This window comes from Heteronotia binoei, chromosome 16 (assembly GCF_032191835.1).
Source record: "Heteronotia binoei isolate CCM8104 ecotype False Entrance Well chromosome 16, APGP_CSIRO_Hbin_v1, whole genome shotgun sequence".
Taxonomy (NCBI): Eukaryota; Metazoa; Chordata; class Lepidosauria; order Squamata; family Gekkonidae; genus Heteronotia; species Heteronotia binoei.
The window spans coordinates 26,855,847-26,868,015 of NC_083238.1; the positions used below are offsets into that span (position 1 = coordinate 26,855,847).

General features: G+C 46.0%; 1 non-coding gene across 1 annotated transcript; it reads left to right on the top strand.

Annotated features, from left to right (window-relative positions):
* Positions 1-1,561: 1,561 nt before the first annotated feature.
* On the top strand, positions 1,562-1,633 carry TRNAT-GGU (transfer RNA threonine (anticodon GGU)). The gene has a single exon. It is a non-coding gene; the product is annotated as a tRNA-Thr (tRNA).
* Positions 1,634-12,169: the final 10,536 nt, after the last annotated feature.

A 12,169-nucleotide genomic window follows, 5' to 3' on the forward strand; every position in this document is an offset into this window, starting at 1 on the left:
GGCCTGTTGGCAACCCAAGACACCTATCCATAAAACATATGTCAGACCAGAAGTGGACCATAAAACACCTGAAGAGATAAAGCCTATTAGTTAAAAGCGTGGGTTAAAACCCACATGTTTTGGTCTGACATCTAAAATGTATGGTAGTTGCCTGGTGAGCCAGAAAGGGGAAGTAATTCCATGTGTAAAGTGCCCTTCTCTAATTACCACCTGCCTTACTTCTGAAGATAGGGGTACAGAGAGCAGAACTATTATTATTGTTATTGTTATTAAAATTCAACTTTTAGACAGCCTTCCCCCAATACTTGGGGCTCAGGGAGGTGTAAGACATTTAAATACAATTCAGAATAATTAAAAACATTTATAATATAGCATTCATTCCCAAAAGGTGCCTCAAAATTCCCAAAAGGTGCCTCAATTATTCTTAACCTTGGGGGTGGGACTGGACAGAAAAAGGTCAGGTTGATTAAGACCATTGGTTAAAAACCATTGCTGTCCTCAACCATAAGCCTGCCAGAACATCTCTGCCTTACAAGCCCTAGAGAACTGAACTAGGTCCAGCAGAGCACAGATGCTGTTTGGCTGAGAGTTCCATGAGGTCAGAGCCAGATCTCCAGAAGATAGGGTTGCCAGATCTGACTCAAGAAAAATCTGGGGACTTTTGGGGGTGGAGCCGAGAGCCTTTGGGGGTGGATCCAGGAGCAAGAGTGTGACAAGCATGATTAAACTCCAAAGGGAGTTCTGGCTATCACATTTAAAGGGGCCGCATGCCTTTTAAATGCCTTCCCTCTGTTTGGAAATAATGAAGGATGAAGGGCACCTTCTTTTGAGGCTCGTAGAATTGGACCCCTGGTCCAATCTTTTTGAAACTTGGGGGGTGTTTTGAGGATAGGCACCAGATGCTATGCTGAAAATCTGGTGCCTCTACCTCCAAAAACAGCCCCCCAGAGCCCCAGATACTCACAGATCAATTTTCCATTATACCCTATGGGAATCGGTTTCCATAAGATATAATGCCCAGCAGACGTTTCCCTTCCCTTCCCGCCGGCTTTCAAATGACCCTGAAGCGGAGGGAGGGCTTCCAAACTGGGGATCCCCTGCCCCCAACTGGGGATTAAAACCGAAAGAGAAACTGTGACTAAATAACGAACACAATTGTTAATTCATTTACAATTATTTAAGTATGAAACTTCAAAGCAATTATTATTATAATCCAATGCAACAATTAATATATCAAGGTCAGTATGTAAATCATTTCCAAAACGCATCTAAGCACACACTTCATTAGAACAAATTGCTTAAAGTGCTTAATGCTATAAAGTGCTTGTAGGTCAAAGTGCCTGTACAGATTTTTCTTTCCAAAAGGGATGAATCCAAAGATTCCCCGACGTCCCTCTGACGGAGCCTGGAGTGGGCAGGACACTTGTCACACCGTTTCCACTGTCTTTATCAAAGAGGGATATCCAAATTGATGTATTTCACAATGGCACTATTAGCAAAGACTAAAGCTAATACAAGCACGCAGTATAATACAAGCTAATACCAGCACGCAGTATTATTAGGGACTGTGGCTCAGTGGTAGAGCATCTGCTTGGTAAGCAGAAGGTCCCAGGTTCAATCCCTGGCATTTCCAAAAAAGGGTCCAGGCAAAATGGTGTGAAAAACCTCAGCTTGAGACCCTGCAGAGCCGCTGCCAGTCTGAGAAGACAATACTGACTTTGATGGACCAAGGGTCTGATTCAGTATAAGGCAGCTTCATATGTTCTTCATATGTTCATTCCTAAGATGTATTACCGGCGGGGAATCTTTGGATTTATTCCTTTTGGAAAGAAAAATCTGCCCAGGCACTTTGACCTACAAGCACTTTGTAGCAATTTGCACTTTTTTGTAGCAATTTACAAGCACTTTTAAGCCATTTGTTCTAATGAAGTGTGTGCTTAGATGCATTTTGGAAATGATTTACATGTACTGACCTTGATATATTAAAAGGAATGATACTGCGTGCTTGTATTAGCTTTTAGTCTTTGCTAATAGTGCCATTGTGAAATACATCAATTTGGATATCCCTCTTTGATAAAGACACTGGAAACGGTGCGACAAGCATTCTGCCGGCTCCAGGCTCCGTCAGAGGGATGTCGGGGAATCTTTGGATTCATCCCTTTTGGAAAGAAAAATCTGCACAGGCCCTTTGACCTACAAGCACTTTGTAGCACTAAGCACTTTAAGCAACTTGTTCTAATGAAGTGTGTGCTTAGATGCGTTTTGGAAACGGTTTACATGTACTGACCTTGATATATTAATTGTTGAATTGGATTATAATAACCATTGCTTTGAAGTTTCATACTTAAATAACTGTAAGTGAATTAACAATTGTGTTCGTTATTTTGTCACGGTTTCTTTTGGGGTTTTCATTGTCTCCGCGATTCTCTCTATTGTAATTCCCAACTGGGGATTGGCGGCAACCCAACCAGAAGACTTTTTCTCAGCTGAGCGCAATGCTCTTCGTGGGACATGCCAGCAGGAATGTAGAGGTTAACTGGTAGACTGTACTAACACATTTATGGATGCCACTATTACAGCTGACCTCCAGACAATTGTACCCTGCTGAAATCCTTCCCCTCCCCAATTCCCACCCTTCCCAGGCTCCACCCAAAAAATCTTCAGGAATTTCTGCCCTCAGGGTTGGCAACCCTGTCTAAATATGAACTTATTCTGCTAAATATTTTTGTTGTAGCACCTCTCAGTGTATCTCTTGTGTAGTTCACAGGACCGGCAGTCAGTAAGAATACTATCCATTACCTCCTGCTAACAGCAACGACAAAAATACCCCACCAGATATGACTTTGGGCCTAATGTTAGCGAACACCTAACTATCTCCTGAAGATATTCCAAGAAACTAAAGCGAGATTATTCTCCTGCACATGTTTAAATTTTAATTGCCTTTTCTAGTAACAAAATAAGCTTTGAGCAAAGACTTGCAGATGCCGAAAACTAGGTCATCTCATTTATGCACAAACTGTTTTCGGTACTGCACAAATGATGGTTTGAAATAAAGGAAGATCCCCCTTAAAATTTAACAAGTGCAAAAATGTTAGCAGACTCTCATGGCACATAACTGGAGCTTTGTTGATGGTTTTTTGTGGGTTATGTAAGCAATTTATTGTTATCCATTTCATCACACATAAATGGGACTGATATTAACTAACTATTGAGTCTTTTCTTGGGATAAAACACCCAAGTCAAACCTCTTGTTCTGTACAATTAAGAAAGATACACTGTAAAATGCTAATCTAAATAACAGTTCTGTGCTCTGTATGGTTTTCCAGACTTAGTTGGGTATCCATTCCAGTACTGGTTTATTTATCTAGTGGGAAAAGAAATGGCACAAGGAGAATTAAGCAGCAGTGTAAAGTGTTTAATTTTTTCCAAAAAAAAAGGTTACCAGGAACATTCAACAAAATCTATGACTCCATAGGAAGGCCCTGTTTGTTTTAGAGATATCTGATGGCTTCCATTTGTTTCTCCAGTTCTTTTATTTTAAGGAACGAATGAGTTATGGTGGAGTTTGGGATAGGTTTCCCAATTCTGGGGTGGGAGATTCCTGGAGATCTGGGGCTGGGGCCTAGAGACGGCAGGTTGTGGGGATGGGCCTCAGTAGGGTATAATGCCTCCAGAAGTCGCCTTCCAAAGTAGCTATTTTCTTAGGGAAAACTGCCCTCTATAGGTCAGCTGTAGTTCTGGCAGATCTCCATGGTCTTCCTGGCTACTTTAATCAAGGTGAATTGTGTATTCAGTGGTTTTCAGTTGCCAGAACCAGTTGTGTAACATACTACTACGATGTGCGGTTGGTAGCTTTACCGATAGTTGATAGGGAATAATGAACTGTCATATCACTATTAGTTACCAAAGGGATACCGATAGGGAATAATGAACTGTCATATCACTATTAGTTACCAAAGACAATATAATTTTTAATGGTAGAGTCTTTAATGTGCAATGGATATAATCTACATTCTGGTCTTTGGTTAGAATCCATTTCAGTTATTGACTCCCTTGGGCGTCTTCGACCTGTTATTTTCTACATGTAGCTTTAAGAAATGGATGCCCTCGTTGCTAGGCAGCCACAACAGTTTTGCCAGTGTTCCGGGCCTGGTTTTTGTCAGTAAAAGGCAGAGGCAGGGGGGAAGGGCCTTTCCCAGGCTGATTTGGTTTTTGAGGGAGGATTTATTGGGACCTGGCCTGGCAACAGTCCTTGAGTAACTTGCTACCATTCCGTTTGTATGATTTACCCATGACTGTTCAACTGCAGCCCCTCCACGAAAACCAGTGTGGTGTAGTGGTTAGCATTTTAAACTAGGTTCTGGGAGGTTTACACCCCAATGTGCCACAGAAGCTCACTGGATGACCTTGGGCCAGTCACACAGTGTGAGCCCAACCCACCTCCCAGAGTTGTAGTGATGATAAAATGGAGGATTGAAGAGTAATGTAAGGAGCTTTGGGTCCCATTGTAGAGAAAGACAGGATATAAATAAAGTAAAGGGATAATATAGCTGAAGATGGGGAGCAGGTGTGTGGCTGAGTGGGAAAGAAGGAGGCAGGGGAAGGTGATTATATGGAAGATGCTAGGAGGATGAAAAGAGGAAATAGTGTTTGAAGGAGATATGGGGGGAAGTGAAATGCCCCCACAAGTCCTTGCAGCCTCCCCCCAGTGCAAATGGGCCCAGCACAGTTGGCACCATGCAACCTGGCCATATTTTAGAGGACCAGTTGGATAGGTGCCACCTCTGGCACTTCTGTCAGGACTTGTGCCACTGCATTCTAGATCAGCTGGCGTTTCTGGGTCAGTCTCAAGGGTAGGCCAGTGTAGAGCAAGTTACAGTAGCCTAGTCTGGAGGTGACCGTTGCATGGATTACTGCATACAGGAGTTGCAAAATTCATGATGCTGTGAATTCAAAACGTATTGTGTGAGATGGTTGTGACTGGCTGAGTATCCAGATGTCTGTCTGCTTCTGAGGGCTCTCAGGGTGAGTCCAGGGCTGCAGCGTCCTCCAGAGTCCAGACTTCATTTCTGTATGCTGGGAGATGACCTCACTCTTCCTTCCAGTGTGGGGAGTGTGGGGGTGACGGCAGAGCCACACCTTGACAATGTATTTCCTTGTATTGCATTAGATACAGCATTTAATATAGGAACATACATGAACATTGCGCACATGCAGCCGGAACTCATTTACATATCAGACCACACCCCCTGATGTCACCATTGTTTTGCAAAGGGCTTTTTTTGGTAGAAAAAGCCCAGCAGGAGCTTATTTGCATATTAGGCCACACCCTCTGACACCAAGGGCGTTTTCGCACTTACCTTAAGCCGGAGCGACGTCCCTCTTCACCGCGCAGCGTCTGCACGGTTTTCGCACTAATTGCTCCGGAGCACCTGGAAGAGCCGGAAAGTCCCGCGGCTTTTGCGGCGCAAATGTAAACCGGTTTTTGGCGGTTTACATTTGCGCCGCAAAAGCCGTGGGACTTTCCGGCTCTTCCAGGTGCTCCGGAGCAATTAGTGCGAAAACCGTGCAGACGCTGCGCGGTGAAGAGGGACGTTGCTCCGGCTTAAGGTAAGTGCGAAAACGCCCCAACTGTGTTCTTGTGCGTTCCTGCTAAAAAAAAAAAGCCCTGCACACATGTAATACTTTCGCCACAGTATCTGACAAGCAGCTATCAGAAACTTAGGGGGCAAGGGGAGTCATTTTGTCTAAGTGAAAACCTCAGTGGGGTACAACGCCATGCAGTCTACCTTCCAAAGCACCCATTTTCTTCACAGGAACTGATCTCTGTATCCTGGAGATGAGCTATTATTCCAGAGGATCCCCATCTCGCTCTTGGCATACCTGTTTTTCTCCCAACCCCTAACCCAGCACAACGTGGGAATGGACCCACCCCCCTGCACATGCAAAAGGCAGGAAGTGGAAGCAAGGAGGACTTGTGGGCTGATTACCAATGCCATTCAAAATTGATGGACCCTTGAGCAAGGGTTAGTAGTAGTGATTGTGATCTTCCTCATTGATCTTCCTCATTTATCGCTTTGGCTGGAGTGGTTACAAAAACCTTCTTGAATGTTGCCCTTACCATTGAAGTGGCTATTTAGTTCTGGGCTGTATGAAATGCCACCAGATTCTCAGTCAAGCAGTGATGATTAGATGCTGCTGCGTTGAACAACGGCGGAATTCAGCATATACAGTCTGTGCAGAGCTGCTGGGGTGTTAAAGACTCTCTTGGATGCGTATAAAACCCAGATATTCTACCTGTTTGCCATAGCAACTGAATCTTAAGGAAATTGTTGTCTTATCTTTGTGAGTCACTCCTGACAGTTTCCAGAATCTTTTCACTCCATCTTTACCATTTGCTAGGAGGAAGGTAGTCAGGACAGTATGAACAGGAGACAGGCTTACAAGGAGCTCTAGCTAAAAATACACTGGAAAGTTACAGCCTGTATTCTGACCATGAAGACATTCGAGGAAATCATCATAAGACAGAAGCAAACAACCCAGGCATTACTGTTAATTACCATCCATATTGTTGGCTTTTTTTATAATGAACTACTGGTATCTAATAGTGCTTTTTCTTCAAGTCCCAGTTTACTATTTACTAGCAGTAAAGCCTGTTGTAGGAAGAAATACAACGGCCCTAGAAAAATATTGGCAGGGGGTGATGAATGTGTAGGTAGCAGGATGGAAGGAAGATAGAGAAACAATGAAAGAAAAAGAAAGAGAGAGACGGAGAAAGAATGAAAGAACAATAGGAAAAAGATGGGGAGAAAGGAGTGCAAGGAAGAAAAATGAAAGGAAGGAAGTAGAATGAAATAAAAAGACAGAAAGCCAGAGATACAGTGAAAGAATGAAAGAATGAGAGAAAGAACAGAAGGGAGAGATAAAAAGAGGGGGAGAAAGGAGTGAGATAAAGAAAAATGAGGAAGATAGACGGAAAGGAAAAGGCAGAGACAGAAAAAGAATGAGGGGCAGGAAGGAAGGGAGATTTATTAAAAAGTTGGGGAGAAAGGAGTGAAAGAAAGAAAAATGGAAGGAAGACATGGAGACAGAAGAATGACAGGAAGACAGGCAGGAAGGTAGGTAGGCAGCCATTAGAAACCTCCCATTCACCTCCTCCCACTTGCAGGTGGGGGGGAACAAAAGGGAGCCTTCCAATGGCTCCCTGTCTCTTAAAGCAAATGGCTGACGGAGTCCATTCCATCTCATGAGGCCATAGGACAGAATGGACTCCATTGTACCTTATGGACCCATTGGACAGAATGGACTGCATTGTATCCTAACGTATGGGCCCATAGGATACAATAGGACCTGTATGCATCTTATGGGTCCATAGGATACAATGGAGTCCATTCTGTCCAATGGGTTCATAATATAGAATAGATTCCAATCTGTCTAGTGGGCCCATAGGATAGAATGGAATCCATTCTGTCCTATGGGCTGATAGGATACAATGCAGTCCATTCTGTTCTATGGATAAATAGAGTCCTTTCTATTATATGAGCCCCCTGTCGCCTAATTTAAATAGAAAGAGTGAAGAGTATTTGCAGGTGGAAAGGGAGCTTGATACATTGTATAGTGTCAGTCTGTTTATCTGCTGCTGTTGAACTGGCCCCTTCCTGCTGTGAATGTCTCCCTCAGAGATCAGTGGCCATCTGGTGGGGTTCTCACCTGACGGGGCTGGCAGTGGGCGGAGGAGAGCAGAATCAGCCAATGGCATGCTAGAGACAGACTGCAAGCCAATCCTGCATGGCCTACATCCAACCAATGAAAACCCTCAGATTTGCCACCAAGGCAGGACTCTTATTTATTACTGATAATTATCCACTGGCCATAACAATCAAAGATAAAGTTATTACAATACATTGCAAAACACAAAGTATTCAAATAAACATGCTGGATTGAATCTGATTATTCCCTCCCCACAGAGCTGAATCCAGTCACTGTCTTGCTATATTTTTGTCTCCGACTCCTTCCAACAGATAAATGCCTACTTTGCCAGAGGAAGTCTTTTTTACTTGGCGGAGGGGAATCAAGTCAATCCAGTCCATTATTTTCTCTTGGGTCGAATACACACACACAAACAAACCTGTGGCCGATTCCGCAGTAACGCTTGCCCCGGCACCATGGCTGTATTTCCCTTGGGGCTACTGTTGGATTCAGCACTATTTGATCTGGCGCAGCGTTTTGACCTGCTTCTCACCCTTTTTTTTGCACTGCGCTGACATGATCCTCATGTTTCCAGAAGTTTTTGGTTGCCCCACGCTTGGCGTCCTAGATTCTTGTGCGGAATTCTTGTGTATCTAAGGTACTCGGAAGCTGAGCAGGACTGGCCTCGGCTACTATTTGGATGAAAGACCTCCAAGGAATACCAGGGTTGTGACTTGGAGGAAGGCAACAGCAAACCACCTCCTCCTTAGGCTTGTCATAAGTCAGTTGTGACTTGGCAGCACTTTCTACCGCTACCACCACCACTCCGATATAAGATTGCACTGATTTCCACCAGTTCTTCCCTCAGGTCTTGGGAGAGACCTCTCCACCAGGTGCCAGTAAGTACCAGCAATGCCCCCCCCCCAAAAAAAGCCCTGATTATATTGAGTCAGATCAATGGCTTTCAGGATCTCAAGTACAGACCTCTCATGTCATGTGCTACCTGATCCTTTTAATTGGAGATGCCAGAGATTGAACCTGGGACTTTCTGTGTTCAAAGCAGAGGCTCTACATCGGAGCCATGGTCCCTCTCAAACATTTTATCCAAGTATGTTATTTATTCAATGACATTGTCAGCTCTCGTAAATTCTCTTTAAAGTTGTGACATGTTAAATAGATTAATCTCATGTTGCAGCTTATTTATAAATTTTCATTTTGCAAAGAGATCGTTTTGCTTTAGTGGTAAAGGCCTTCCTTAAACTTGTTTTATTATTTCAACATAAATATCTGCTAAAAGTCTGCATCAGGCCACAGAGTTCTAGCCGTGCCTTCGTTGTTGCCAATAATATACTGCTGCCAATAATATACCGAGTCCGGTACAAGGTGCTGGTTATTACCTTTAAAGCCCTATATGGCCTAGGACCTGCCTACCTTAGGGACTGTCTCTCCCCACATGTTCCCCAGAGAGTACTGAGATCGAGGGGGGTTTTGGGGGGTGGGCTCCCTCTGGGAATCCTACCCCCCCAGGGAAAGTGCATGCGCAATACATAGCCTCTCCTCTCCCGGTGTAGTGAACGCCGCGTGGTCACTGTCTGGCTATGCCTGGCAGATGGTCACTGCAATGGCCTCTCCTGCATTACTGCATCCGTAGCAACACCTTCTCGCTGGTCCCCCCCGTTTTCACAGAGTTTGCTACGTCATGGTGCGACCGAATTGTCCGGCGGTATAACCGGATGGGCAGGCTGGGCCCACCAACTTCGTCAGCCTAAGAGAAGGAAAACTCTAACATCAAACCCGGGCAGATAGAGCTCGTTAATGTAACACCTACCACCTGGAGGACTCACTGCCGGCGTCCCGGCTTACTGGGCCATGGCAGATGACCCCCAGGTGAAAGGGTGGAGCCAGTACCGCGCACACTGCGCTTCACCTAAAAAATTCCTCTGCGCAGGCCTGAAGGGCATATCCACACACACAACCCACAACGCATCAAGTCCTGCAGCGATAGGCAAGGGGCGAAACGGCAGGTGGAAGGTGCCACTGGAAGCCGCAGTCCCGATCCTGCATGTAGGCGGTTCAGGATATTGGTCGCCTGATGCTAACCCGGAGACGAAAGCATCTTTCGGCAGCACCCTGAACGACCAAGCAGCCTTATCTAGGGACAGCACTGCTTGCTCCACACGGAGAGGGGCCTAGAAAAGGTGGCCTAAACAAAGCTCGTCTCCCCCACCCCAGTTGGCTAGCCGCGGTCAACGGGCATCCTTACTTGCGGTCGAAAAATAACAACAAAGAAAAGGCATGCACCTGCCTCACAAAGTGTGCAAAGACTAAAGCTTGCGTGTTGGAACATCAGAACCATGCTTGACACAGTAGGCAGTGGTCGCCCTGAACGACGCTCTGCTCTCATTGCCCACGAACTTCTCAGGTTGAATATCGACATAGCAGCTCTCAGTGAGGTCCGTTTCCCTGAGGAAGGTAGTCTTCAAGAACACGGTGCTGGCTATACCCTCTACTGGTCGGGTAAGTCAAAGGCTGAGAGCCGCCTTTCTGGCGTTGGCTTCATGGTCAGGAACCCCATTGCCTCCAAACTCGAAAACCTGCCAACAGGTCACTCAGATCGCATCATGTCCATGCGCCTCCCACTTCAAAACAAGCAGCATGCAACACTCTTCAGTGTGTATGCCCCAACCCTTCAAGCAGATCCTGCAGAAAAGAACAAGTTCTATGCTGATCTACGCAACCTCGTACGGAAGACCCCTACAGAGGACAAGGTGATCATCCTTGGCGACTTCAATGCCAGAGTAGGTAAAGACTCGGAAGCCTGGAAAGGAGTACTTGGCAAACACGGCATTGGCAACTGCAATGACAACGGGCGCCTCCTGCTAGAATTCTGCATGGAGCACCAGCTCACCATCACCAACACTATCTTCCAGCAGAAGAACAGTCTGAAGACAACCTGGATGCACCCACGGTCCAAGCATTGGCACCTTATCGACTACATTCTGGTGCGCCAGAGAGACCTTCGGGATGTCTTACACACCCGAGTAATGCCCAGCGCAGAATGTCATACGGATCATCGTCTTGTACGCTGCAATCTCCGTCTTCACTTTAAACCCACACCCAGGAGAGGAGGTATCCCTCGGAGGAAGTTTCAGGTTGGCAGCCTCCAGTCAGCCGAAGTTAAATCTGCCTTCCAGGCAAAACTCCAGTCAAGAATTGAGGACCTCAGTTGCCCCACAGACCCTTCTCCAGAAGCACTCTGGGAACACCTAAAAACTACCGTCCTGCAGATCTCTGAAGAAGTCCTCGGGTTCTCCACAAGGAAGAACAAGGACTGGTTTGATGAGAACAATCAAGAGATCCAAGAATTACTGGCAAAAAAGAGATCTGCCTACCAAGCACATCTTGCTCAGCCCTCCTGTCCTGGGAAAAAAAGCAACCTTTCGCGCTGCATGTAGCAACTTCCAGCGCAAGCTTCGAGACATTCAGAACGAGTGGTGGACCAAGCTTGCAGAGAGAACCCAGCTGTGTGCAGACACTGGTGATTTAAGAGGGTTCTACGAAGCCCTGAAGGCAGTATATGGTCCATCATATCAGGCTCAGAGTCCCTTGCATAGTGCAGACGGCCAAGTGCTCCTCACAGACAAGGCATCCATACTGAACCGGTGGTCGGAGTATTTTCAGGTTCTCTTCAGTGCCAACCGCGTTGTTCAAGATTCAGCAATCCACCTCACCCCACTTCAACCGGTGAAAACAGAGTTGGATGAGATCCCCACCCTAGAAGAGACTGTTAAAGCCATCAAGCAACTGAAAAGTGGCAAGGCAGCAGGAGTTGATGGAATTCCACCAGAGATCTGGAAGCATGGGGGCACAGTACTACATAGCTCACTTCACAAAGTACTTGTCACCTGCTGGGAACAAGGCAAATTACCACAGGACTTTCGCGATGCAATCATCATCACCCTATACAAGAACAAAGGGGAAAAGTCAGACTGCTCCAACTACCGGGGGATAACCCTGCTCTCCATCGCAGGCAAAATCCTTGCCAGAATACTCCTGAACAGACTGGTGCCCACCATTGCAGAAGAACTCCTCCCAGAGAGCCAGTGCGGCTTCAGAGCTAACAGGAGCACCACCGACATGGTATTTGTTCTCAGGCAGCTCCAAGAGAAATGCAGGGAACAGAACAAGGGTCTGTATGTGACTTTTGTCGACCTTACCAAAGCTTTCGATACCGTTAGCAGGAAAGGCCTGTGGCAAATCTTGGAACGTTTAGGATGTCCCCCAAGGTTCCTCAGCATGATCATCCAGCTACACGAAGACCAGCGAGGCCAAGTCAGACACTGCAACGACCTCTCGGAGTCCTTCCCAATAGGCACAGGTGTAAAGCAAGGCTGCGTTCTTGCGCCAACTCTCTTTACGATCTTCTTTAGCATGATGCTTCAAAGAGCCGCAGTAGATCTAGATGAGGACGATGGTGTCT